The 23,446-nt window shown below is 46.2% G+C and overlaps 11 non-coding genes across 11 annotated transcripts; all 11 read left to right on the forward strand.

Moving 5' to 3' along the window:
* Positions 1-332: 332 nt before the first annotated feature.
* On the forward strand, positions 333-523 carry LOC130335008 (U2 spliceosomal RNA). Its single transcript, XR_008876720.1, has one exon. It is a non-coding gene; the product is annotated as a U2 spliceosomal RNA (small nuclear RNA).
* Positions 524-2,603: 2,080 nt separating this feature from the next.
* On the forward strand, positions 2,604-2,794 carry LOC130335009 (U2 spliceosomal RNA). The gene has a single exon (XR_008876721.1). It is a non-coding gene; the product is annotated as a U2 spliceosomal RNA (small nuclear RNA).
* A 2,086-nt stretch (positions 2,795-4,880) lies between these two features.
* On the forward strand, positions 4,881-5,071 carry LOC130335010 (U2 spliceosomal RNA). Its single transcript, XR_008876722.1, has one exon. It is a non-coding gene; the product is annotated as a U2 spliceosomal RNA (small nuclear RNA).
* A 2,096-nt stretch (positions 5,072-7,167) lies between these two features.
* LOC130334896 (U2 spliceosomal RNA) lies at positions 7,168-7,358 on the forward strand. The gene has a single exon (XR_008876619.1). It is a non-coding gene; the product is annotated as a U2 spliceosomal RNA (small nuclear RNA).
* A 2,097-nt stretch (positions 7,359-9,455) lies between these two features.
* On the forward strand, positions 9,456-9,646 carry LOC130334897 (U2 spliceosomal RNA). Its single transcript, XR_008876620.1, has one exon. It is a non-coding gene; the product is annotated as a U2 spliceosomal RNA (small nuclear RNA).
* A 2,075-nt stretch (positions 9,647-11,721) lies between these two features.
* On the forward strand, positions 11,722-11,912 carry LOC130334898 (U2 spliceosomal RNA). Its single transcript, XR_008876621.1, has one exon. It is a non-coding gene; the product is annotated as a U2 spliceosomal RNA (small nuclear RNA).
* A 2,098-nt stretch (positions 11,913-14,010) lies between these two features.
* On the forward strand, positions 14,011-14,201 carry LOC130334899 (U2 spliceosomal RNA). The gene has a single exon (XR_008876622.1). It is a non-coding gene; the product is annotated as a U2 spliceosomal RNA (small nuclear RNA).
* A 2,085-nt stretch (positions 14,202-16,286) lies between these two features.
* Positions 16,287-16,477, forward strand: LOC130334952 (U2 spliceosomal RNA). The gene has a single exon (XR_008876671.1). It is a non-coding gene; the product is annotated as a U2 spliceosomal RNA (small nuclear RNA).
* Positions 16,478-18,566: 2,089 nt separating this feature from the next.
* LOC130334900 (U2 spliceosomal RNA) lies at positions 18,567-18,757 on the forward strand. The gene has a single exon (XR_008876623.1). It is a non-coding gene; the product is annotated as a U2 spliceosomal RNA (small nuclear RNA).
* A 2,094-nt stretch (positions 18,758-20,851) lies between these two features.
* On the forward strand, positions 20,852-21,042 carry LOC130334902 (U2 spliceosomal RNA). The gene has a single exon (XR_008876625.1). It is a non-coding gene; the product is annotated as a U2 spliceosomal RNA (small nuclear RNA).
* A 2,077-nt stretch (positions 21,043-23,119) lies between these two features.
* On the forward strand, positions 23,120-23,310 carry LOC130334903 (U2 spliceosomal RNA). The gene has a single exon (XR_008876626.1). It is a non-coding gene; the product is annotated as a U2 spliceosomal RNA (small nuclear RNA).
* Positions 23,311-23,446: the final 136 nt, after the last annotated feature.

Here is a 23,446-nt window from a genome sequence, read left to right on the forward strand (position 1 = left end):
GCATCTGCAGGCAACAAAGGTAGGTGTGTGCTTGTGTGTGTGTTTCCTATGCAGATCCTAAGCCCAGTGTCACATGCAAGTAGGAGGAGTAAGAAGGGTTCCTGGCAAATCCGGGTTATGGATTGCATTTAAAAAGGCCCCGTGGGAGTGCAATGGGCCCCTGTCTTGCTGCTTAGCAATAATGGTATGGGTTTAGGTTCTGCTGTGTGTACTGGTGGTTGACTGCCCCCCAGCCCAGAGTGTGCATGGAAAATTGTCTGGCAGCCTCCCTGACAGCAAGCAGTGATAGTGCCCATGAAGGGCACCTTGTTGGGCCCGCCCCTTTCACGGTTATCGCTTCTCGGCCTTTTGGCTAAGATCAAGTGTAGTATCTGTTCTTATCAGTTTAATATCTGATACGTCCCCTATCTGGGGACCATATATTAAATGGATTTTTGAGAACGGGGGCCGATTTCGAAGCTTGCTTCCGTCGCCCTATGCATTGACCCGATATGGCAGTATCTTCGGGTACAGTGCACCACCCCCTTACAGGGTTAAAAAGAAAGATTCCTACTTTCATTGCTACCTGCTTGCTGGCTAGCCAGCTAGCCAGCCCTGTGGGCCTTGCTGCTGCTGCAGCCAAAAAACAAAAGGTGGTGCTGCTGCTGCTTCTGCTGCTTCTGCTTCTGCTTGTGTCTGGCCGCTGTTGGAGCGTCCAGGCACAGGACTTCTGCTGCTGCTGACTAAATGGCCTCCTTAATTGGATCATTTGAGTAGCCAGCACACCTGTGCAGGTAGGGCATGACATGATAGGCAGCTGCCTTGATAGCGGGTGGGTGCTGAATGTTCCTAATTGACAAAATAAGATTAATGCTTATGAAGAAATATAAAATCTCATCCCTTCCCCAATATCGCGCCACACCCCTACCCCTTAATTCCCTGGTTGAACTTGATGGACATATGTCTTTTTTCGACCGTACTAACTATGTAACTATGTAACATAACATGGGGGGGGGGGGGGGGGTCTCCTGGCTGTTCACACAGGTGTGTCATTGCTGTACATTGACCATGCATTGCTTCTGTGGTATTGCAAAGGCAAAGACAAATGCTTCCAGCCATCCATTGCACTAATGGATTGGTCATCAGCTGGCTTTCTATGTCCCGCATCAATATAGACCAAAGTACAGAGGGTTAGGCTATGCTATTGTGCACCTACCTGATGCATCAGAAGGTGCGAGGCCCTTGCTAAATTCTGTGCACAGACTTTGAGATCTATACTTTAGACTGTATCTAAACCTGCTCCAACATGGACTGACATTCTGGCCTACTTTCAGCCGATGCGACTTGTCTGTCGCTGAACAGTCGCTTTTTATGTATTCAGCACCTATGTATAATGTTGTAAAAATGCTCTAGAAGCTAAAGTCGCAGAAATGTCACACATATTTGGCCTGCAACTTTCTGTGCGACAAATTCAGACAGGAAAAATCAGTATAAATCCTTAGAAAATTATCCCCCAGTGTCTCCATCTGCTGGCGGTATTGAATAAGCATTGCTGCACTGATGGGGTATGCATTAGACGAAAAAAAAGAAGAAAAAGAAGAATAATACGCCCAGAAAAGAGGCGAAAAGGAGAAAAACGTAAAAAAACGTGAAAAAAAAGTAAGAGGAAGAGAAGGGAAAAAAAGGTGGAAATGGGTTTAAAAGTGATTTCGGCGGAGAAATATATATATATATATATATATATATATATACGCGCACACACACACATATATATAAACGTATTCTCCGTTGAGATATTGCAGCCGCTGCTGTGTCCAGGCCCAGGAGCCTTAGCACTGTGCTGTGATGTCACTCAATACCACTGACATCACTAGGTGTAAACAACATCTCTCCTTTGCTGTGTATGTGACTATGGAGCTGTTTGGTGATGTCGTCTATTATGGCCTTCATAGAAGCAACAGGAGATTGTTGCATCCATCTAGAACCCTCAGAACTACAGTGCTATGATGTCACTCACTTCCACAGGCCTTGCAGAGTGTAAACAACAACAACCCAGCTTTGTTGTGTATGTAACCATAGGGATTTGTGATGTCACCTAGAACCTTCACAGCAGCGACAGCTTTATGAGGAGCATCAGCACTGCTCTGCCTGAGCAGAACCATCACCGCCATAGGTTGTCAAATAACCCGGATTTAACCCACACAGGTAAGTCCAATGGGGTGCAGGCATGTCCTCTATGCTTACAGCTTCCCGTGGGTGTTGGTTTGATACCGTTTGGGGACAGCCAAGGAGGCATCTGCAGGCAACAAAGGTAGGTGTGTGCTTGTGTGTGTGTTTCCTATGCAGATCCTAAGCCCAGTGTCACATGCAAGTAGGAGGAGTAAGAAGGGTTCCTGGCAAATCCGGGTTATGGATTGCATTTAAAAAGGCCCCGTGGGAGTGCAATGGGCCCCTGTCTTGCTGCTTAGCAATAATGGTATGGGTTTAGGTTCTGCTGTGTGTACTGGTGGTTGACTGCCCCCCAGCCCAGAGTGTGCATGGAAAATTGTCTGGCAGCCTCCCTGACAGCAAGCAGTGATAGTGCCCATGAAGGGCACCTTGTTGGGCCCGCCCCTTTCACGGTTATCGCTTCTCGGCCTTTTGGCTAAGATCAAGTGTAGTATCTGTTCTTATCAGTTTAATATCTGATACGTCCCCTATCTGGGGACCATATATTAAATGGATTTTTGAGAACGGGGGCCGATTTCGAAGCTTGCTTCCGTCGCCCTATGCATTGACCCGATATGGCAGTATCTTCGGGTACAGTGCACCACCCCCTTACAGGGTTAAAAAGAAAGATTCCTACTTTCATTGCTACCTGCTTGCTGGCTAGCCAGCTAGCCAGCCCTGTGGGCCTTGCTGCTGCTGCAGCCAAAAAACAAAAGGTGGTGCTGCTGCTGCTTCTGCTGCTTCTGCTTCTGCTTGTGTCTGGCCGCTGTTGGAGCGTCCAGGCACAGGACTTCTGCTGCTGCTGACTAAATGGCCTCCTTAATTGGATCATTTGAGTAGCCAGCACACCTGTGCAGGTAGGGCATGACATGATAGGCAGCTGCCTTGATAGCGGGTGGGTGCTGAATGTTCCTAATTGACAAAATAAGATTAATGCTTATGAAGAAATATAAAATCTCATCCCTTCCCCAATATCGCGCCACACCCCTACCCCTTAATTCCCTGGTTGAACTTGATGGACATATGTCTTTTTTCGACCGTACTAACTATGTAACTATGTAACATAACATGGGGGGGGGGGGGGGGGTCTCCTGGCTGTTCACACAGGTGTGTCATTGCTGTACATTGACCATGCATTGCTTCTGTGGTATTGCAAAGGCAAAGACAAATGCTTCCAGCCATCCATTGCACTAATGGATTGGTCATCAGCTGGCTGTCTATGTCCCGCATCAATATAGACCAAAGTACAGAGGGTTAGGCTATGCTATTGTGCACCTACCTGATGCATCAGAAGGTGCGAGGCCCTTGCTAAATTCTGTGCACAGACTTTGAGATCTATACTTTAGACTGTATCTAAACCTGCTCCAACATGGACTGACATTCTGGCCTACTTTCAGCCGATGCGACTTGTCTGTCGCTGAACAGTCGCTTTTTATGTATTCAGCACCTATGTATAATGTTGTAAAAATGCTCTAGAAGCTAAAGTCGCAGAAATGTCACACATATTTGGCCTGCAACTTTCTGTGCGACAAATTCAGACAGGAAAAATCAGTATAAATCCTTAGAAAATTATCCCCCAGTGTCTCCATCTGCTGGCGGTATTGAATAAGCATTGCTGCACTGATGGGGTATGCATTAGACGAAAAAAAAGAAGAAAAAGAAGAATAATACGCCCAGAAAAGAGGCGAAAAGGAGAAAAACGTAAAAAAACGTGAAAAAAAAGTAAGAGGAAGAGAAGGGAAAAAAAGGTGGAAATGGGTTTAAAAGTGATTTCGGCGGAGAAATATATATATATATATATATATATATATATATATATACGCGCACACACACACATATATATAAACGTATTCTCCGTTGAGATATTGCAGCCGCTGCTGTGTCCAGGCCCAGGAGCCTTAGCACTGTGCTGTGATGTCACTCAATACCACTGACATCACTAGGTGTAAACAACATCTCTCCTTTGCTGTGTATGTGACTATGGAGCTGTTTGGTGATGTCGTCTATTATGGCCTTCATAGAAGCAACAGGAGATTGTTGCATCCATCTAGAACCCTCAGAACTACAGTGCTATGATGTCACTCACTTCCACAGGCCTTGCAGAGTGTAAACAACAACAACCCAGCTTTGTTGTGTATGTAACCATAGGGATTTGTGATGTCACCTAGAACCTTCACAGCAGCGACAGCTTTATGAGGAGCATCAGCACTGCTCTGCCTGAGCAGAACCATCACCGCCATAGGTTGTCAAATAACCCGGATTTAACCCACACAGGTAAGTCCAATGGGGTGCAGGCATGTCCTCTATGCTTACAGCTTCCCGTGGGTGTTGGTTTGATACCGTTTGGGGACAGCCAAGGAGGCATCTGCAGGCAACAAAGGTAGGTGTGTGCTTGTGTGTGTGTTTCCTATGCAGATCCTAAGCCCAGTGTCACATGCAAGTAGGAGGAGTAAGAAGGGTTCCTGGCAAATCCGGGTTATGGATTGCATTTAAAAAGGCCCCGTGGGAGTGCAATGGGCCCCTGTCTTGCTGCTTAGCAATAATGGTATGGGTTTAGGTTCTGCTGTGTGTACTGGTGGTTGACTGCCCCCCAGCCCAGAGTGTGCATGGAAAATTGTCTGGCAGCCTCCCTGACAGCAAGCAGTGATAGTGCCCATGAAGGGCACCTTGTTGGGCCCGCCCCTTTCACGGTTATCGCTTCTCGGCCTTTTGGCTAAGATCAAGTGTAGTATCTGTTCTTATCAGTTTAATATCTGATACGTCCCCTATCTGGGGACCATATATTAAATGGATTTTTGAGAACGGGGGCCGATTTCGAAGCTTGCTTCCGTCGCCCTATGCATTGACCCGATATGGCAGTATCTTCGGGTACAGTGCACCACCCCCTTACAGGGTTAAAAAGAAAGATTCCTACTTTCATTGCTACCTGCTTGCTGGCTAGCCAGCTAGCCAGCCCTGTGGGCCTTGCTGCTGCTGCTGCAGCCAAAAAACAAAAGGTGGTGCTGCTGCTGCTTCTGCTGCTTCTGCTTCTGCTTGTGTCTGGCCGCTGTTGGAGCATCCAGGCACAGGACTTCTGCTGCTGCTGACTAAATGGCCTCCTTAATTGGATCATTTGAGTAGCCAGCACACCTGTGCAGGTAGGGCATGACATGATAGGCAGCTGCCTTGATAGCGGGTGGGTGCTGAATGTTCCTAATTGACAAAATAAGATTAATGCTTATGAAGAAATATAAAATCTCATCCCTTCCCCAATATCGCGCCACACCCCTACCCCTTAATTCCCTGGTTGAACTTGATGGACATATGTCTTTTTTCGACCGTACTAACTATGTAACTATGTAACATAACATGGGGGGGGGGGGGGGGGTCTCCTGGCTGTTCACACAGGTGTGTCATTGCTGTACATTGACCATGCATTGCTTCTGTGGTATTGCAAAGGCAAAGACAAATGCTTCCAGCCATCCATTGCACTAATGGATTGGTCATCAGCTGGCTGTCTATGTCCCGCATCAATATAGACCAAAGTACAGAGGGTTAGGCTATGCTATTGTGCACCTACCTGATGCATCAGAAGGTGCGAGGCCCTTGCTAAATTCTGTGCACAGACTTTGAGATCTATACTTTAGACTGTATCTAAACCTGCTCCAACATGGACTGACATTCTGGCCTACTTTCAGCCGATGCGACTTGTCTGTCGCTGAACAGTCGCTTTTTATGTATTCAGCACCTATGTATAATGTTGTAAAAATGCTCTAGAAGCTAAAGTCGCAGAAATGTCACACATATTTGGCCTGCAACTTTCTGTGCGACAAATTCAGACAGGAAAAATCAGTATAAATCCTTAGAAAATTATCCCCCAGTGTCTCCATCTGCTGGCGGTATTGAATAAGCATTGCTGCACTGATGGGGTATGCATTAGACGAAAAAAAAGAAGAAAAAGAAGAATAATACGCCCAGAAAAGAGGCGAAAAGGAGAAAAACGTAAAAAAACTTGAAAAAAAAGTAAGAGGAAGAGAAGGGAAAAAAAGGTGGAAATGGGTTTAAAAGTGATTTCGGCGGAGAAATATATATATATATATATATATATATATATATATATATATATATACGCGCACACACACACATATATATAAACGTATTCTCCGTTGAGATATTGCAGCCGCTGCTGTGTCCAGGCCCAGGAGCCTTAGCACTGTGCTGTGATGTCACTCAATACCACTGACATCACTAGGTGTAAACAACATCTCTCCTTTGCTGTGTATGTGACTATGGAGCTGTTTGGTGATGTCGTCTATTATGGCCTTCATAGAAGCAACAGGAGATTGTTGCATCCATTTAGAACCCTCAGAACTACAGTGCTATGATGTCACTCACTTCCACAGGCCTTGCAGAGTGTAAACAACAACAACCCAGCTTTGTTGTGTATGTAACCATAGGGATTTGTGATGTCACCTAGAACCTTCACAGCAGCGACAGCTTTATGAGGAGCATCAGCACTGCTCTGCCGAGCAGAACCATCACCGCCATAGGTTGTCAAATAACCCGGATTTAACCCACACAGGTAAGTCCAATGGGGTGCAGGCATGTCCTCTATGCTTACAGCTTCCCGTGGGTGTTGGTTTGATACCGTTTGGGGACAGCCAAGGAGGCATCTGCAGGCAACAAAGGTAGGTGTGTGCTTGTGTGTGTGTTTCCTATGCAGATCCTAAGCCCAGTGTCACATGCAAGTAGGAGGAGTAAGAAGGGTTCCTGGCAAATCCGGGTTATGGATTGCATTTAAAAAGGCCCCGTGGGAGTGCAATGGGCCCCTGTCTTGCTGCTTAGCAATAATGGTATGGGTTTAGGTTCTGCTGTGTGTACTGGTGGTTGACTGCCCCCCAGCCCAGAGTGTGCATGGAAAATTGTCTGGCAGCCTCCCTGACAGCAAGCAGTGATAGTGCCCATGAAGGGCACCTTGTTGGGCCCGCCCCTTTCACGGTTATCGCTTCTCGGCCTTTTGGCTAAGATCAAGTGTAGTATCTGTTCTTATCAGTTTAATATCTGATACGTCCCCTATCTGGGGACCATATATTAAATGGATTTTTGAGAACGGGGGCCGATTTCGAAGCTTGCTTCCGTCGCCCTATGCATTGACCCGATATGGCAGTATCTTCGGGTACAGTGCACCACCCCCTTACAGGGTTAAAAAGAAAGATTCCTACTTTCATTGCTACCTGCTTGCTGGCTAGCCAGCTAGCCAGCCCTGTGGGCCTTGCTGCTGCTGCTGCAGCCAAAAAACAAAAGGTGGTGCTGCTGCTGCTTCTGCTGCTTCTGCTTCTGCTTGTGTCTGGCCGCTGTTGGAGCGTCCAGGCACAGGACTTCTGCTGCTGCTGACTAAATGGCCTCCTTAATTGGATCATTTGAGTAGCCAGCACACCTGTGCAGGTAGGGCATGACATGATAGGCAGCTGCCTTGATAGCGGGTGGGTGCTGAATGTTCCTAATTGACAAAATAAGATTAATGCTTATGAAGAAATATAAAATCTCATCCCTTCCCCAATATCGCGCCACACCCCTACCCCTTAATTCCCTGGTTGAACTTGATGGACATATGTCTTTTTTCGACCGTACTAACTATGTAACTATGTAACATAACATGGGGGGGGGGGGGGGTCTCCTGGCTGTTCACACAGGTGTGTCATTGCTGTACATTGACCATGCATTGCTTCTGTGGTATTGCAAAGGCAAAGACAAATGCTTCCAGCCATCCATTGCACTAATGGATTGGTCATCAGCTGGCTGTCTATGTCCCGCATCAATATAGACCAAAGTACAGAGGGTTAGGCTATGCTATTGTGCACCTACCTGATGCATCAGAAGGTGCGAGGCCCTTGCTAAATTCTGTGCACAGACTTTGAGATCTATACTTTAGACTGTATCTAAACCTGCTCCAACATGGACTGACATTCTGGCCTACTTTCAGCCGATGCGACTTGTCTGTCGCTGAACAGTCGCTTTTTATGTATTCAGCACCTATGTATAATGTTGTAAAAATGCTCTAGAAGCTAAAGTCGCAGAAATGTCACACATATTTGGCCTGCAACTTTCTGTGCGACAAATTCAGACAGGAAAAATCAGTATAAATCCTTAGAAAATTATCCCCCAGTGTCTCCATCTGCTGGCGGTATTGAATAAGCATTGCTGCACTGATGGGGTATGCATTAGACGAAAAAAAAGAAGAAAAAGAAGAATAATACGCCCAGAAAAGAGGCGAAAAGGAGAAAAACGTAAAAAAACGTGAAAAAAAAGTAAGAGGAAGAGAAGGGAAAAAAAGGTGGAAATGGGTTTAAAAGTGATTTCGGCGGAGAAATATATATATATATATATATATATATATATATATATATATATATATACGCGCACACACACACATATATATAAACGTATTCTCCGTTGAGATATTGCAGCCGCTGCTGTGTCCAGGCCCAGGAGCCTTAGCACTGTGCTGTGATGTCACTCAATACCACTGACATCACTAGGTGTAAACAACATCTCTCCTTTGCTGTGTATGTGACTATGGAGCTGTTTGGTGATGTCGTCTATTATGGCCTTCATAGAAGCAACAGGAGATTGTTGCATCCATCTAGAACCCTCAGAACTACAGTGCTATGATGTCACTCACTTCCACAGGCCTTGCAGAGTGTAAACAACAACAACCCAGCTTTGTTGTGTATGTAACCATAGGGATTTGTGATGTCACCTAGAACCTTCACAGCAGCGACAGCTTTATGAGGAGCATCAGCACTGCTCTGCCTGAGCAGAACCATCACCGCCATAGGTTGTCAAATAACCCGGATTTAACCCACACAGGTAAGTCCAATGGGGTGCAGGCATGTCCTCTATGCTTACAGCTTCCCGTGGGTGTTGGTTTGATACCGTTTGGGGACAGCCAAGGAGGCATCTGCAGGCAACAAAGGTAGGTGTGTGCTTGTGTGTGTGTTTCCTATGCAGATCCTAAGCCCAGTGTCACATGCAAGTAGGAGGAGTAAGAAGGGTTCCTGGCAAATCCGGGTTATGGATTGCATTTAAAAAGGCCCCGTGGGAGTGCAATGGGCCCCTGTCTTGCTGCTTAGCAATAATGGTATGGGTTTAGGTTCTGCTGTGTGTACTGGTGGTTGACTGCCCCCCAGCCCAGAGTGTGCATGGAAAATTGTCTGGCAGCCTCCCTGACAGCAAGCAGTGATAGTGCCCATGAAGGGCACCTTGTTGGGCCCGCCCCTTTCACGGTTATCGCTTCTCGGCCTTTTGGCTAAGATCAAGTGTAGTATCTGTTCTTATCAGTTTAATATCTGATACGTCCCCTATCTGGGGACCATATATTAAATGGATTTTTGAGAACGGGGGCCGATTTCGAAGCTTGCTTCCGTCGCCCTATGCATTGACCCGATATGGCAGTATCTTCGGGTACAGTGCACCACCCCCTTACAGGGTTAAAAAGAAAGATTCCTACTTTCATTGCTACCTGCTTGCTGGCTAGCCAGCTAGCCAGCCCTGTGGGCCTTGCTGCTGCTGCAGCCAAAAAACAAAAGGTGGTGCTGCTGCTGCTTCTGCTTCTGCTTGTGTCTGGCCGCTGTTGGAGCGTCCAGGCACAGGACTTCTGCTGCTGCTGACTAAATGGCCTCCTTAATTGGATCATTTGAGTAGCCAGCACACCTGTGCAGGTAGGGCATGACATGATAGGCAGCTGCCTTGATAGCGGGTGGGTGCTGAATGTTCCTAATTGACAAAATAAGATTAATGCTTATGAAGAAATATAAAATCTCATCCCTTCCCCAATATCGCGCCACACCCCTACCCCTTAATTCCCTGGTTGAACTTGATGGACATATGTCTTTTTTCGACCGTACTAACTATGTAACTATGTAACATAACATGGGGGGGGGGGTCTCCTGGCTGTTCACACAGGTGTGTCATTGCTGTACATTGACCATGCATTGCTTCTGTGGTATTGCAAAGGCAAAGACAAATGCTTCCAGCCATCCATTGCACTAATGGATTGGTCATCAGCTGGCTGTCTATGTCCCGCATCAATATAGACCAAAGTACAGAGGGTTAGGCTATGCTATTGTGCACCTACCTGATGCATCAGAAGGTGCGAGGCCCTTGCTAAATTCTGTGCACAGACTTTGAGATCTATACTTTAGACTGTATCTAAACCTGCTCCAACATGGACTGACATTCTGGCCTACTTTCAGCCGATGCGACTTGTCTGTCGCTGAACAGTCGCTTTTTATGTATTCAGCACCTATGTATAATGTTGTAAAAATGCTCTAGAAGCTAAAGTCGCAGAAATGTCACACATATTTGGCCTGCAACTTTCTGTGCGACAAATTCAGACAGGAAAAATCAGTATAAATCCTTAGAAAATTATCCCCCAGTGTCTCCATCTGCTGGCGGTATTGAATAAGCATTGCTGCACTGATGGGGTATGCATTAGACGAAAAAAAAGAAGAAAAAGAAGAATAATACGCCCAGAAAAGAGGCGAAAAGGAGAAAAACGTAAAAAAACGTGAAAAAAAAGTAAGAGGAAGAGAAGGGAAAAAAAGGTGGAAATGGGTTTAAAAGTGATTTCGGCGGAGAAATATATATATATATATATATATATATATATATATATATATACGCGCACACACACACATATATATAAACGTATTCTCCGTTGAGATATTGCAGCCGCTGCTGTGTCCAGGCCCAGGAGCCTTAGCACTGTGCTGTGATGTCACTCAATACCACTGACATCACTAGGTGTAAACAACATCTCTCCTTTGCTGTGTATGTGACTATGGAGCTGTTTGGTGATGTCGTCTATTATGGCCTTCATAGAAGCAACAGGAGATTGTTGCATCCATCTAGAACCCTCAGAACTACAGTGCTATGATGTCACTCACTTCCACAGGCCTTGCAGAGTGTAAACAACAACAACCCAGCTTTGTTGTGTATGTAACCATAGGGATTTGTGATGTCACCTAGAACCTTCACAGCAGCGACAGCTTTATGAGGAGCATCAGCACTGCTCTGCCTGAGCAGAACCATCACCGCCATAGGTTGTCAAATAACCCGGATTTAACCCACACAGGTAAGTCCAATGGGGTGCAGGCATGTCCTCTATGCTTACAGCTTCCCGTGGGTGTTGGTTTGATACCGTTTGGGGACAGCCAAGGAGGCATCTGCAGGCAACAAAGGTAGGTGTGTGCTTGTGTGTGTGTTTCCTATGCAGATCCTAAGCCCAGTGTCACATGCAAGTAGGAGGAGTAAGAAGGGTTCCTGGCAAATCCGGGTTATGGATTGCATTTAAAAAGGCCCCGTGGGAGTGCAATGGGCCCCTGTCTTGCTGCTTAGCAATAATGGTATGGGTTTAGGTTCTGCTGTGTGTACTGGTGGTTGACTGCCCCCCAGCCCAGAGTGTGCATGGAAAATTGTCTGGCAGCCTCCCTGACAGCAAGCAGTGATAGTGCCCATGAAGGGCACCTTGTTGGGCCCGCCCCTTTCACGGTTATCGCTTCTCGGCCTTTTGGCTAAGATCAAGTGTAGTATCTGTTCTTATCAGTTTAATATCTGATACGTCCCCTATCTGGGGACCATATATTAAATGGATTTTTGAGAACGGGGGCCGATTTCGAAGCTTGCTTCCGTCGCCCTATGCATTGACCCGATATGGCAGTATCTTCGGGTACAGTGCACCACCCCCTTACAGGGTTAAAAAGAAAGATTCCTACTTTCATTGCTACCTGCTTGCTGGCTAGCCAGCTAGCCAGCCCTGTGGGCCTTGCTGCTGCTGCAGCCAAAAAACAAAAGGTGGTGCTGCTGCTGCTTCTGCTGCTTCTGCTTCTGCTTGTGTCTGGCCGCTGTTGGAGCGTCCAGGCACAGGACTTCTGCTGCTGCTGACTAAATGGCCTCCTTAATTGGATCATTTGAGTAGCCAGCACACCTGTGCAGGTAGGGCATGACATGATAGGCAGCTGCCTTGATAGCGGGTGGGTGCTGAATGTTCCTAATTGACAAAATAAGATTAATGCTTATGAAGAAATATAAAATCTCATCCCTTCCCCAATATCGCGCCACACCCCTACCCCTTAATTCCCTGGTTGAACTTGATGGACATATGTCTTTTTTCGACCGTACTAACTATGTAACTATGTAACATAACATGGGGGGGGGGGGGGGTCTCCTGGCTGTTCACACAGGTGTGTCATTGCTGTACATTGACCATGCATTGCTTCTGTGGTATTGCAAAGGCAAAGACAAATGCTTCCAGCCATCCATTGCACTAATGGATTGGTCATCAGCTGGCTGTCTATGTCCCGCATCAATATAGACCAAAGTACAGAGGGTTAGGCTATGCTATTGTGCACCTACCTGATGCATCAGAAGGTGCGAGGCCCTTGCTAAATTCTGTGCACAGACTTTGAGATCTATACTTTAGACTGTATCTAAACCTGCTCCAACATGGACTGACATTCTGGCCTACTTTCAGCCGATGCGACTTGTCTGTCGCTGAACAGTCGCTTTTTATGTATTCAGCACCTATGTATAATGTTGTAAAAATGCTCTAGAAGCTAAAGTCGCAGAAATGTCACACATATTTGGCCTGCAACTTTCTGTGCGACAAATTCAGACAGGAAAAATCAGTATAAATCCTTAGAAAATTATCCCCCAGTGTCTCCATCTGCTGGCGGTATTGAATAAGCATTGCTGCACTGATGGGGTATGCATTAGACGAAAAAAAAGAAGAAAAAGAAGAATAATACGCCCAGAAAAGAGGCGAAAAGGAGAAAAACGTAAAAAAACGTGAAAAAAAAGTAAGAGGAAGAGAAGGGAAAAAAAGGTGGAAATGGGTTTAAAAGTGATTTCGGCGGAGAAATATATATATATATATATATATATATATATATATATATATATATATATATACGCGCACACACACACATATATATAAACGTATTCTCCGTTGAGATATTGCAGCCGCTGCTGTGTCCAGGCCCAGGAGCCTTAGCACTGTGCTGTGATGTCACTCAATACCACTGACATCACTAGGTGTAAACAACATCTCTCCTTTGCTGTGTATGTGACTATGGAGCTGTTTGGTGATGTCGTCTATTATGGCCTTCATAGAAGCAACAGGAGATTGTTGCATCCATCTAGAACCCTCAGAACTACAGTGCTATGATGTCACTCACTTCCACAGGCCTTGCAGAGTGTAAACAACAACAACCCAGCTTTGTTGTGTATGTAACCATAGGGATTTGTGATGTCACCTAGAACCTTCACAGCAGCGACAGCTTTATGAGGAGCATCAGCACTGCTCTGCCTGAGCAGAACCATCACCGCCATAGGTTGTCAAATAACCCGGATTTAACCCACACAGGTAAGTCCAATGGGGTGCAGGCATGTCCTCTATGCTTACAGCTTCCCGTGGGTGTTGGTTTGATACCGTTTGGGGACAGCCAAGGAGGCATCTGCAGGCAACAAAGGTAGGTGTGTGCTTGTGTGTGTGTTTCCTATGCAGATCCTAAGCCCAGTGTCACATGCAAGTAGGAGGAGTAAGAAGGGTTCCTGGCAAATCCGGGTTATGGATTGCATTTAAAAAGGCCCCGTGGGAGTGCAATGGGCCCCTGTCTTGCTGCTTAGCAATAATGGTATGGGTTTAGGTTCTGCTGTGTGTACTGGTGGTTGACTGCCCCCCAGCTCAGAGTGTGCATGGAAAATTGTCTGGCAGCCTCCCTGACAGCAAGCAGTGATAGTGCCCATGAAGGGCACCTTGTTGGGCCCGCCCCTTTCACGGTTATCGCTTCTCGGCCTTTTGGCTAAGATCAAGTGTAGTATCTGTTCTTATCAGTTTAATATCTGATACGTCCCCTATCTGGGGACCATATATTAAATGGATTTTTGAGAACGGGGGCCGATTTCGAAGCTTGCTTCCGTCGCCCTATGCATTGACCCGATATGGCAGTATCTTCGGGTACAGTGCACCACCCCCTTACAGGGTTAAAAAGAAAGATTCCTACTTTCATTGCTACCTGCTTGCTGGCTAGCCAGCTAGCCAGCCCTGTGGGCCTTGCTGCTGCTGCAGCCAAAAAACAAAAGGTGGTGCTGCTGCTGCTTCTGCTGCTTCTGCTGCTGCTTGTGTCTGGCCGCTGTTGGAGCGTCCAGGCACAGGACTTCTGCTGCTGCTGACTAAATGGCCTCCTTAATTGGATCATTTGAGTAGCCAGCACACCTGTGCAGGTAGGGCATGACATGATAGGCAGCTGCCTTGATAGCGGGTGGGTGCTGAATGTTCCTAATTGACAAAATAAGATTAATGCTTATGAAGAAATATAAAATCTCATCCCTTCCCCAATATCGCGCCACACCCCTACCCCTTAATTCCCTGGTTGAACTTGATGGACATATGTCTTTTTTCGACCGTACTAACTATGTAACTATGTAACATAACATGGGGGGGGGGGGGGTCTCCTGGCTGTTCACACAGGTGTGTCATTGCTGTACATTGACCATGCATTGCTTCTGTGGTATTGCAAAGGCAAAGACAAATGCTTCCAGCCATCCATTGCACTAATGGATTGGTCATCAGCTGGCTGTCTATGTCCCGCATCAATATAGACCAAAGTACAGAGGGTTAGGCTATGCTATTGTGCACCTACCTGATGTATCAGAAGGTGCGAGGCCCTTGCTAAATTCTGTGCACAGACTTTGAGATCTATACTTTAGACTGTATCTAAACCTGCTCCAACATGGACTGACATTCTGGCCTACTTTCAGCCGATGCGACTTGTCTGTCGCTGAACAGTCGCTTTTTATGTATTCAGCACCTATGTATAATGTTGTAAAAATGCTCTAGAAGCTAAAGTCGCAGAAATGTCACACATATTTGGCCTGCAACTTTCTGTGCGACAAATTCAGACAGGAAAAATCAGTATAAATCCTTAGAAAATTATCCCCCAGTGTCTCCATCTGCTGGCGGTATTGAATAAGCATTGCTGCACTGATGGGGTATGCATTAGACGAAAAAAAAGAAGAAAAAGAAGAATAATACGCCCAGAAAAGAGGCGAAAAGGAGAAAAACGTAAAAAAACGTGAAAAAAAAGTAAGAGGAAGAGAAGGGAAAAAAAGGTGGAAATGGGTTTAAAAGTGATTTCGGCGGAGAAATATATATATATATATATATATATATATATATATATATACGCGCACACACACACATATATATAAACGTATTCTCCGTTGAGATATTGCAGCCGCTGCTGTGTCCAGGCCCAGGAGCCTTAGCACTGTGCTGTGATGTCACTCAATACCACTGACATCACTAGGTGTAAACAACATCTCTCCTTTGCTGTGTATGTGACTATGGAGCTGTTTGGTGATGTCGTCTATTATGGCCTTCATAGAAGCAACAGGAGATTGTTGCATCCATCTAGAACCCTCAGAACTACAGTGCTATGATGTCACTCACTTCCACAGGCCTTGCAGAGTGTAAACAACAACAACCCAGCTTTGTTGTGTATGTAACCATAGGGATTTGTGATGTCACCTAGAACCTTCACAGCAGCGACAGCTTTATGAGGAGCATCAGCACTGCTCTGCCTGAGCAGAACCATCACCGCCATAGGTTGTCAAATAACCCGGATTTAACCCACACAGGTAAGTCCAATGGGGTGCAGGCATGTCCTCTATGCTTACAGCTTCCCGTGGGTGTTGGTTTGATACCGTTTGGGGACAGCCAAGGAGGCATCTGCAGGCAACAAAGGTAGGTGTGTGCTTGTGTGTGTGTTTCCTATGCAGATCCTAAGCCCAGTGTCACATGCAAGTAGGAGGAGTAAGAAGGGTTCCTGGCAAATCCGGGTTATGGATTGCATTTAAAAAGGCCCCGTGGGAGTGCAATGGGCCCCTGTCTTGCTGCTTAGCAATAATGGTATGGGTTTAGGTTCTGCTGTGTGTACTGGTGGTTGACTGCCCCCCAGCCCAGAGTGTGCATGGAAAATTGTCTGGCAGCCTCCCTGACAGCAAGCAGTGATAGTGCCCATGAAGGGCACCTTGTTGGGCCCGCCCCTTTCACGGTTATCGCTTCTCGGCCTTTTGGCTAAGATCAAGTGTAGTATATGTTCTTATCAGTTTAACATCTGATACGTCCCCTATCTGGGGACCATATATTAAATGGATTTTTGAGAACGGGGGCCGATTTCGAAGCTTGCTTCCGTCGCCCTATGCATTGACCCGATATGGCAGTATCTTCGGGTACAGTGCACCACCCCCTTACAGGGTTAAAAAGAAAGATTCCTACTTTCATTGCTACCTGCTTGCTGGCTAGCCAGCTAGCCAGCCCTGTGGGCCTTGCTGCTGCTGCAGCCAAAAAACAAAAGGTGGTGCTGCTGCTGCTTCTGCTGCTTCTGCTTCTGCTTGTGTCTGGCCGCTGTTGGAGCGTCCAGGCACAGGACTTCTGCTGCTGCTGACTAAATGGCCTCCTTAATTGGATCATTTGAGTAGCCAGCACACCTGTGCAGGTAGGGCATGACATGATAGGCAGCTGCCTTGATAGCGGGTGGGTGCTGAATGTTCCTAATTGACAAAATAAGATTAATGCTTATGAAGAAATATAAAATGTCATCCCTTCCCCAATATCGCGCCACACCCCTACCCCTTAATTCCCTGGTTGAACTTGATGGACATATGTCTTTTTTCGACCGTACTAACTATGTAACTATGTAACATAACATGGGGGGGGGGGGGGTCTCCTGGCTGTTCACACAGGTGTGTCATTGCTGTACATTGACCATGCATTGCTTCTGTGGTATTGCAAAGGCAAAGACAAATGCTTCCAGCCATCCATTGCACTAATGGATTGGTCATCAGCTGGCTGTCTATGTCCCGCATCAATATAGACCAAAGTACAGAGGGTTAGGCTATGCTATTGTGCACCTACCTGATGCATCAGAAGGTGCGAGGCCCTTGCTAAATTCTGTGCACAGACTTTGAGATCTATACTTTAGACTGTATCTAAACCTGCTCCAACATGGACTGACATTCTGGCCTACTTTCAGCCGATGCGACTTGTCTGTCGCTGAACAGTCGCTTTTTATGTATTCAGCACCTATGTATAATGTTGTAAAAATGCTCTAGAAGCTAAAGTCGCAGAAATGTCACACATATTTGGCCTGCAACTTTCTGTGCGACAAATTCAGACAGGAAAAATCAGTATAAATCCTTAGAAAATTATCCCCCAGTGTCTCCATCTGCTGGCGGTATTGAATAAGCATTGCTGCACTGATGGGGTATGCATTAGACGAAAAAAAAGAAGAAAAAGAAGAATAATACGCCCAGAAAAGAGGCGAAAAGGAGAAAAACGTAAAAAAACGTGAAAAAAAAGTAAGAGGAAGAGAAGGGAAAAAAAGGTGGAAATGGGTTTAAAAGTGATTTCGGCGGAGAAATATATATATATATATATATATATATATATATATATATATATACGCGCACACACACACATATATATAAACGTATTCTCCGTTGAGATATTGCAGCCGCTGCTGTGTCCAGGCCCAGGAGCCTTAGCACTGTGCTGTGATGTCACTCAATACCACTGACATCACTAGGTGTAAACAACATCTCTCCTTTGCTGTGTATGTGACTATGGAGCTGTTTGGTGATGTCGTCTATTATGGCCTTCATAGAAGCAACAGGAGATTGTTGCATCCATCTAGAACCCTCAGAACTACAGTGCTATGATGTCACTCACTTCCACAGGCCTTGCAGAGTGTAAACAACAACAACCCAGCTTTGTTGTGTATGTAACCATAGGGATTTGTGATGTCACCTAGAACCTTCACAGCAGCGACAGCTTTATGAGGAGCATCAGCACTGCTCTGCCTGAGCAGAACCATCACCGCCATAGGTTGTCAAATAACCCGGATTTAACCCACACAGGTAAGTCCAATGGGGTGCAGGCATGTCCTCTATGCTTACAGCTTCCCGTGGGTGTTGGTTTGATACCGTTTGGGGACAGCCAAGGAGGCATCTGCAGGCAACAAAGGTAGGTGTGTGCTTGTGTGTGTGTTTCCTATGCAGATCCTAAGCCCAGTGTCACATGCAAGTAGGAGGAGTAAGAAGGGTTCCTGGCAAATCCGGGTTATGGATTGCATTTAAAAAGGCCCCGTGGGAGTGCAATGGGCCCCTGTCTTGCTGCTTAGCAATAATGGTATGGGTTTAGGTTCTGCTGTGTGTACTGGTGGTTGACTGCCCCCCAGCCCAGAGTGTGCATGGATAATTGTCTGGCAGCCTCCCTGACAGCAAGCAGTGATAGTGCCCATGAAGGGGACCTTGTTGGGCCCGCCCCTTTCACGGTTATCGCTTCTCGGCCTTTTGGCTAAGATCAAGTGTAGTATCTGTTCTTATCAGTTTAATATCTGATACGTCCCCTATCTGGGGACCATATATTAAATGGATTTTTGAGAACGGGGGCCGATTTCGAAGCTTGCTTCCGTCGCCCTATGCATTGACCCGATATGGCAGTATCTTCGGGTACAGTGCACCACCCCCTTACAGGGTTAAAAAGAAAGATTCCTACTTTCATTGCTACCTGCTTGCTGGCTAGCCAGCTAGCCAGCCCTGTGGGCCTTGCTGCTGCTGCAGCCAAAAAACAAAAGGTGGTGCTGCTGCTGCTGCTTCTGCTGCTTCTGCTTGTGTCTGGCCGCTGTTGGAGCGTCCAGGCACAGGACTTCTGCTGCTGCTGACTAAATGGCCTCCTTAATTGGATCATTTGAGTAGCCAGCACACCTGTGCAGGTAGGGCATGACATGATAGGCAGCTGCCTTGATAGCGGGTGGGTGCTGAATGTTCCTAATTGACAAAATAAGATTAATGCTTATGAAGAAATATAAAATCTCATCCCTTCCCCAATATCGCGCCACACCCCTACCCCTTAATTCCCTGGTTGAACTTGATGGACATATGTCTTTTTTCGACCGTACTAACTATGTAACTATGTAACATAACATGGGGGGGGGGGGGGGGTCTCCTGGCTGTTCACACAGGTGTGTCATTGCTGTACATTGACCATGCATTGCTTCTGTGGTATTGCAAAGGCAAAGACAAATGCTTCCAGCCATCCATTGCACTAATGGATTGGTCATCAGCTGGCTGTCTATGTCCCGCATCAATATAGACCAAAGTACAGAGGGTTAGGCTATGCTATTGTGCACCTACCTGATGCATCAGAAGGTGCGAGGCCCTTGCTAAATTCTGTGCACAGACTTTGAGATCTATACTTTAGACTGTATCTAAACCTGCTCCAACATGGACTGACATTCTGGCCTACTTTCAGCCAATGCGACTTGTCTGTCGCTGAACAGTCGCTTTTTATGTATTCAGCACCTATGTATAATGTTGTAAAAATGCTCTAGAAGCTAAAGTCGCAGAAATGTCACACATATTCGGCCTGCAACTTTCTGTGCGACAAATTCAGACAGGAAAAATCAGTATAAATCCTTAGAAAATTATCCCCCAGTGTCTCCATCTGCTGACGGTATTGAATAAGCATTGCTGCACTGATGGGGTATGCATTAGACGAAAAAAAAGAAGAAAAAGAAGAATAATACGCCCAGAAAAGAGGCGAAAAGGAGAAAAACGTAAAAAAACGTGAAAAAAAAGTAAGAGGAAGAGAAGGGAAAAAAAGGTGGAAATGGGTTTAAAAGTGATTTCGGCGGAGAAATATATATATATATATATATATATATATATATATATATATATATATATACGCGCACACACACACATATATATAAACGTATTCTCCGTTGAGATATTGCAGCCGCTGCTGTGTCCAGGCCCAGGAGCCTTAGCACTGTGCTGTGATGTCACTCAATACCACTGACATCACTAGGTGTAAACAACATCTCTCCTTTGCTGTGTATGTGACTATGGAGCTGTTTGGTGATGTCGTCTATTATGGCCTTCATAGAAGCAACAGGAGATTGTTGCATCCATCTAGAACCCTCAGAACTACAGTGCTATGATGTCACTCACTTCCACAGGCCTTGCAGAGTGTAAACAACAACAACCCAGCTTTGTTGTGTATGTAACCATAGGGATTTGTGATGTCACCTAGAACCTTCACAGCAGCGACAGCTTTATGAGGAGCATCAGCACTGCTCTGCCTGAGCAGAACCATCACCGCCATAGGTTGTCAAATAACCCGGATTTAACCCACACAGGTAAGTCCAATGGGGTGCAGGCATGTCCTCTATGCTTACAGCTTCCCGTGGGTGTTGGTTTGATACCGTTTGGGGACAGCCAAGGAGGCATCTGCAGGCAACAAAGGTAGGTGTGTGCTTGTGTGTGTGTTTCCTATGCAGATCCTAAGCCCAGTGTCACATGCAAGTAGGAGGAGTAAGAAGGGTTCCTGGCAAATCCGGGTTATGGATTGCATTTAAAAAGGCCCCGTGGGAGTGCAATGGGCCCCTGTCTTGCTGCTTAGCAATAATGGTATGGGTTTAGGTTCTGCTGTGTGTACTGGTGGTTGACTGCCCCCCAGCCCAGAGTGTGCATGGAAAATTGTCTGGCAGCCTCCCTGACAGCAAGCAGTGATAGTGCCCATGAAGGGGACCTTGTTGGGCCCGCCCCTTTCACGGTTATCGCTTCTCGGCCTTTTGGCTAAGATCAAGTGTAGTATCTGTTCTTATCAGTTTAATATCTGATACGTCCCCTATCTGGGGACCATATATTAAATGGATTTTTGAGAACGGGGGCCGATTTCGAAGCTTGCTTCCGTCGCCCTATGCATTGACCCGATATGGCAGTATCTTCGGGTACAGTGCACCACCCCCTTACAGGGTTAAAAAGAAAGATTCCTACTTTCATTGCTACCTGCTTGCTGGCTAGCCAGCTAGCCAGCCCTGTGGGCCTTGCTGCTGCTGCAGCCAAAAAACAAAAGGTGGTGCTGCTGCTGCTGCTTCTGCTGCTTCTGCTTGTGTCTGGCCGCTGTTGGAGCGTCCAGGCACAGGACTTCTGCTGCTGCTGACTAAATGGCCTCCTTAATTGGATCATTTGAGTAGCCAGCACACCTGTGCAGGTAGGGCATGACATGATAGGCAGCTGCCTTGATAGCGGGTGGGTGCTGAATGTTCCTAATTGACAAAATAAGATTAATGCTTATGAAGAAATATAAAATCTCATCCCTTCCCCAATATCGCGCCACACCCCTACCCCTTAATTCCCTGGTTGAACTTGATGGACATATGTCTTTTTTCGACCGTACTAACTATGTAACTATGTAACATAACATGGGGGGGTCTCCTGGCTGTTCACACAGGTGTGTCATTGCTGTACATTGACCATGCATTGCTTCTGTGGTATTGCAAAGGCAAAGACAAATGCTTCCAGCCATCCATTGCACTAATGGATTGGTCATCAGCTGGCTGTCTATGTCCCGCATCAATATAGACCAAAGTACAGAGGGTTAGGCTATGCTATTGTGCACCTACCTGATGCATCAGAAGGTGCGAGGCCCTTGCTATATTCTGTGCACAGACTTTGAGATCTATACTTTAGACTGTATCTAAACCTGCTCCAACATGGACTGACATTCTGGCCTACTTTCAGCCGATGCGACTTGTCTGTCGCTGAACAGTCGCTTTTTATGTATTCAGCACCTATGTATAATGTTGTAAAAATGCTCTAGAAGCTAAAGTCGCAGAAATGTCACACATATTCGGCCTGCAACTTTCTGTGCGACAAATTCAGACAGGAAAAATCAGTATAAATCCTTAGAAAATTATCCCCCAGTGTCTCCATCTGCTGGCGGTATTGAATAAGCATTGCTGCACTGATGGGGTATGCATTAGACGAAAAAAAAGAAGAAAAAGAAGAATAATACGCCCAGAAAAGAGGCGAAAAGGAGAAAAACGTAAAAAAACGTGAAAAAAAAGTAAGAGGAAGAGAAGGGAAAAAAAGGTGGAAATGGGTTTAAAAGTGATTTCGGCGGAGAAATATATATATATATATATATATATATATATATATATATATACGCGCACACACACACATATATATAAACGTATTCTCCGTTGAGATATTGCAGCCGCTGCTGTGTCCAGGCCCAGGAGCCTTAGCACTGTGCTGTGATGTCACTCAATACCACTGACATCACTAGGTGTAAACAACATCTCTCCTTTGCTGTGTATGTGACTATGGAGCTGTTTGGTGATGTCGTCTATTATGGCCTTCATAGAAGCAACAGGAGATTGTTGCATCCATCTAGAACCCTCAGAACTACAGTGCTATGATGTCACTCACTTCCACAGGCCTTGCAGAGTGTAAACAACAACAACCCAGCTTTGTTGTGTATGTAACCATAGGGATTTGTGATGTCACCTAGAACCTTCACAGCAGCGACAGCTTTATGAGGAGCATCAGCACTGCTCTGCCTGAGCAGAACCATCACCGCCATAGGTTGTCAAATAACCCGGATTTAACCCACACAGGTAAGTCCAATGGGGTGCAGGCATGTCCTCTATGCTTACAGCTTCCCGTGGGTGTTGGTTTGATACCGTTTGGGGACAGCCAAGGAGGCATCTGCAGGCAACAAAGGTAGGTGTGTGCTTGTGTGTGTGTTTCCTATGCAGATCCTAAGCCCAGTGTCACATGCAAGTAGGAGGAGTAAGAAGGGTTCCTGGCAAATCCGGGTTATGGATTGCATTTAAAAAGGCCCCGTGGGAGTGCAATGGGCCCCTGTCTTGCTGCTTAGCAATAATGGTATGGGTTTAGGTTCTGCTGTGTGTACTGGTGGTTGACTGCCCCCCAGCCCAGAGTGTGCATGGAAAATTGTCTGGCAGCCTCCCTGACAGCAAGCAGTGATAGTGCCCATGAAGGGGACCTTGTTGGGCCCGCCCCTTTCACGGTTATCGCTTCTCGGCCTTTTGGCTAAGATCAAGTGTAGTATCTGTTCTTATCAGTTTAATATCTGATACGTCCCCTATCTGGGGACCATATATTAAATGGATTTTTGAGAACGGGGGCCGATTTCGAAGCTTGCTTCCGTCGCCCTATGCATTGACCCGATATGGCAGTATCTTCGGGTACAGTGCACCACCCCCTTACAGGGTTAAAAAGAAAGATTCCTACTTTCATTGCTACCTGCTTGCTGGCTAGCCAGCTAGCCAGCCCTGTGGGCCTTGCTGCTGCTGCAGCCAAAAAACAAAAGGTGGTGCTGCTGCTGCTGCTTCTGCTG

Source organism: Hyla sarda, unplaced genomic scaffold, assembly GCF_029499605.1.
Source record: "Hyla sarda isolate aHylSar1 unplaced genomic scaffold, aHylSar1.hap1 scaffold_446, whole genome shotgun sequence".
Classification (NCBI taxonomy): Eukaryota; Metazoa; Chordata; class Amphibia; order Anura; family Hylidae; genus Hyla; species Hyla sarda.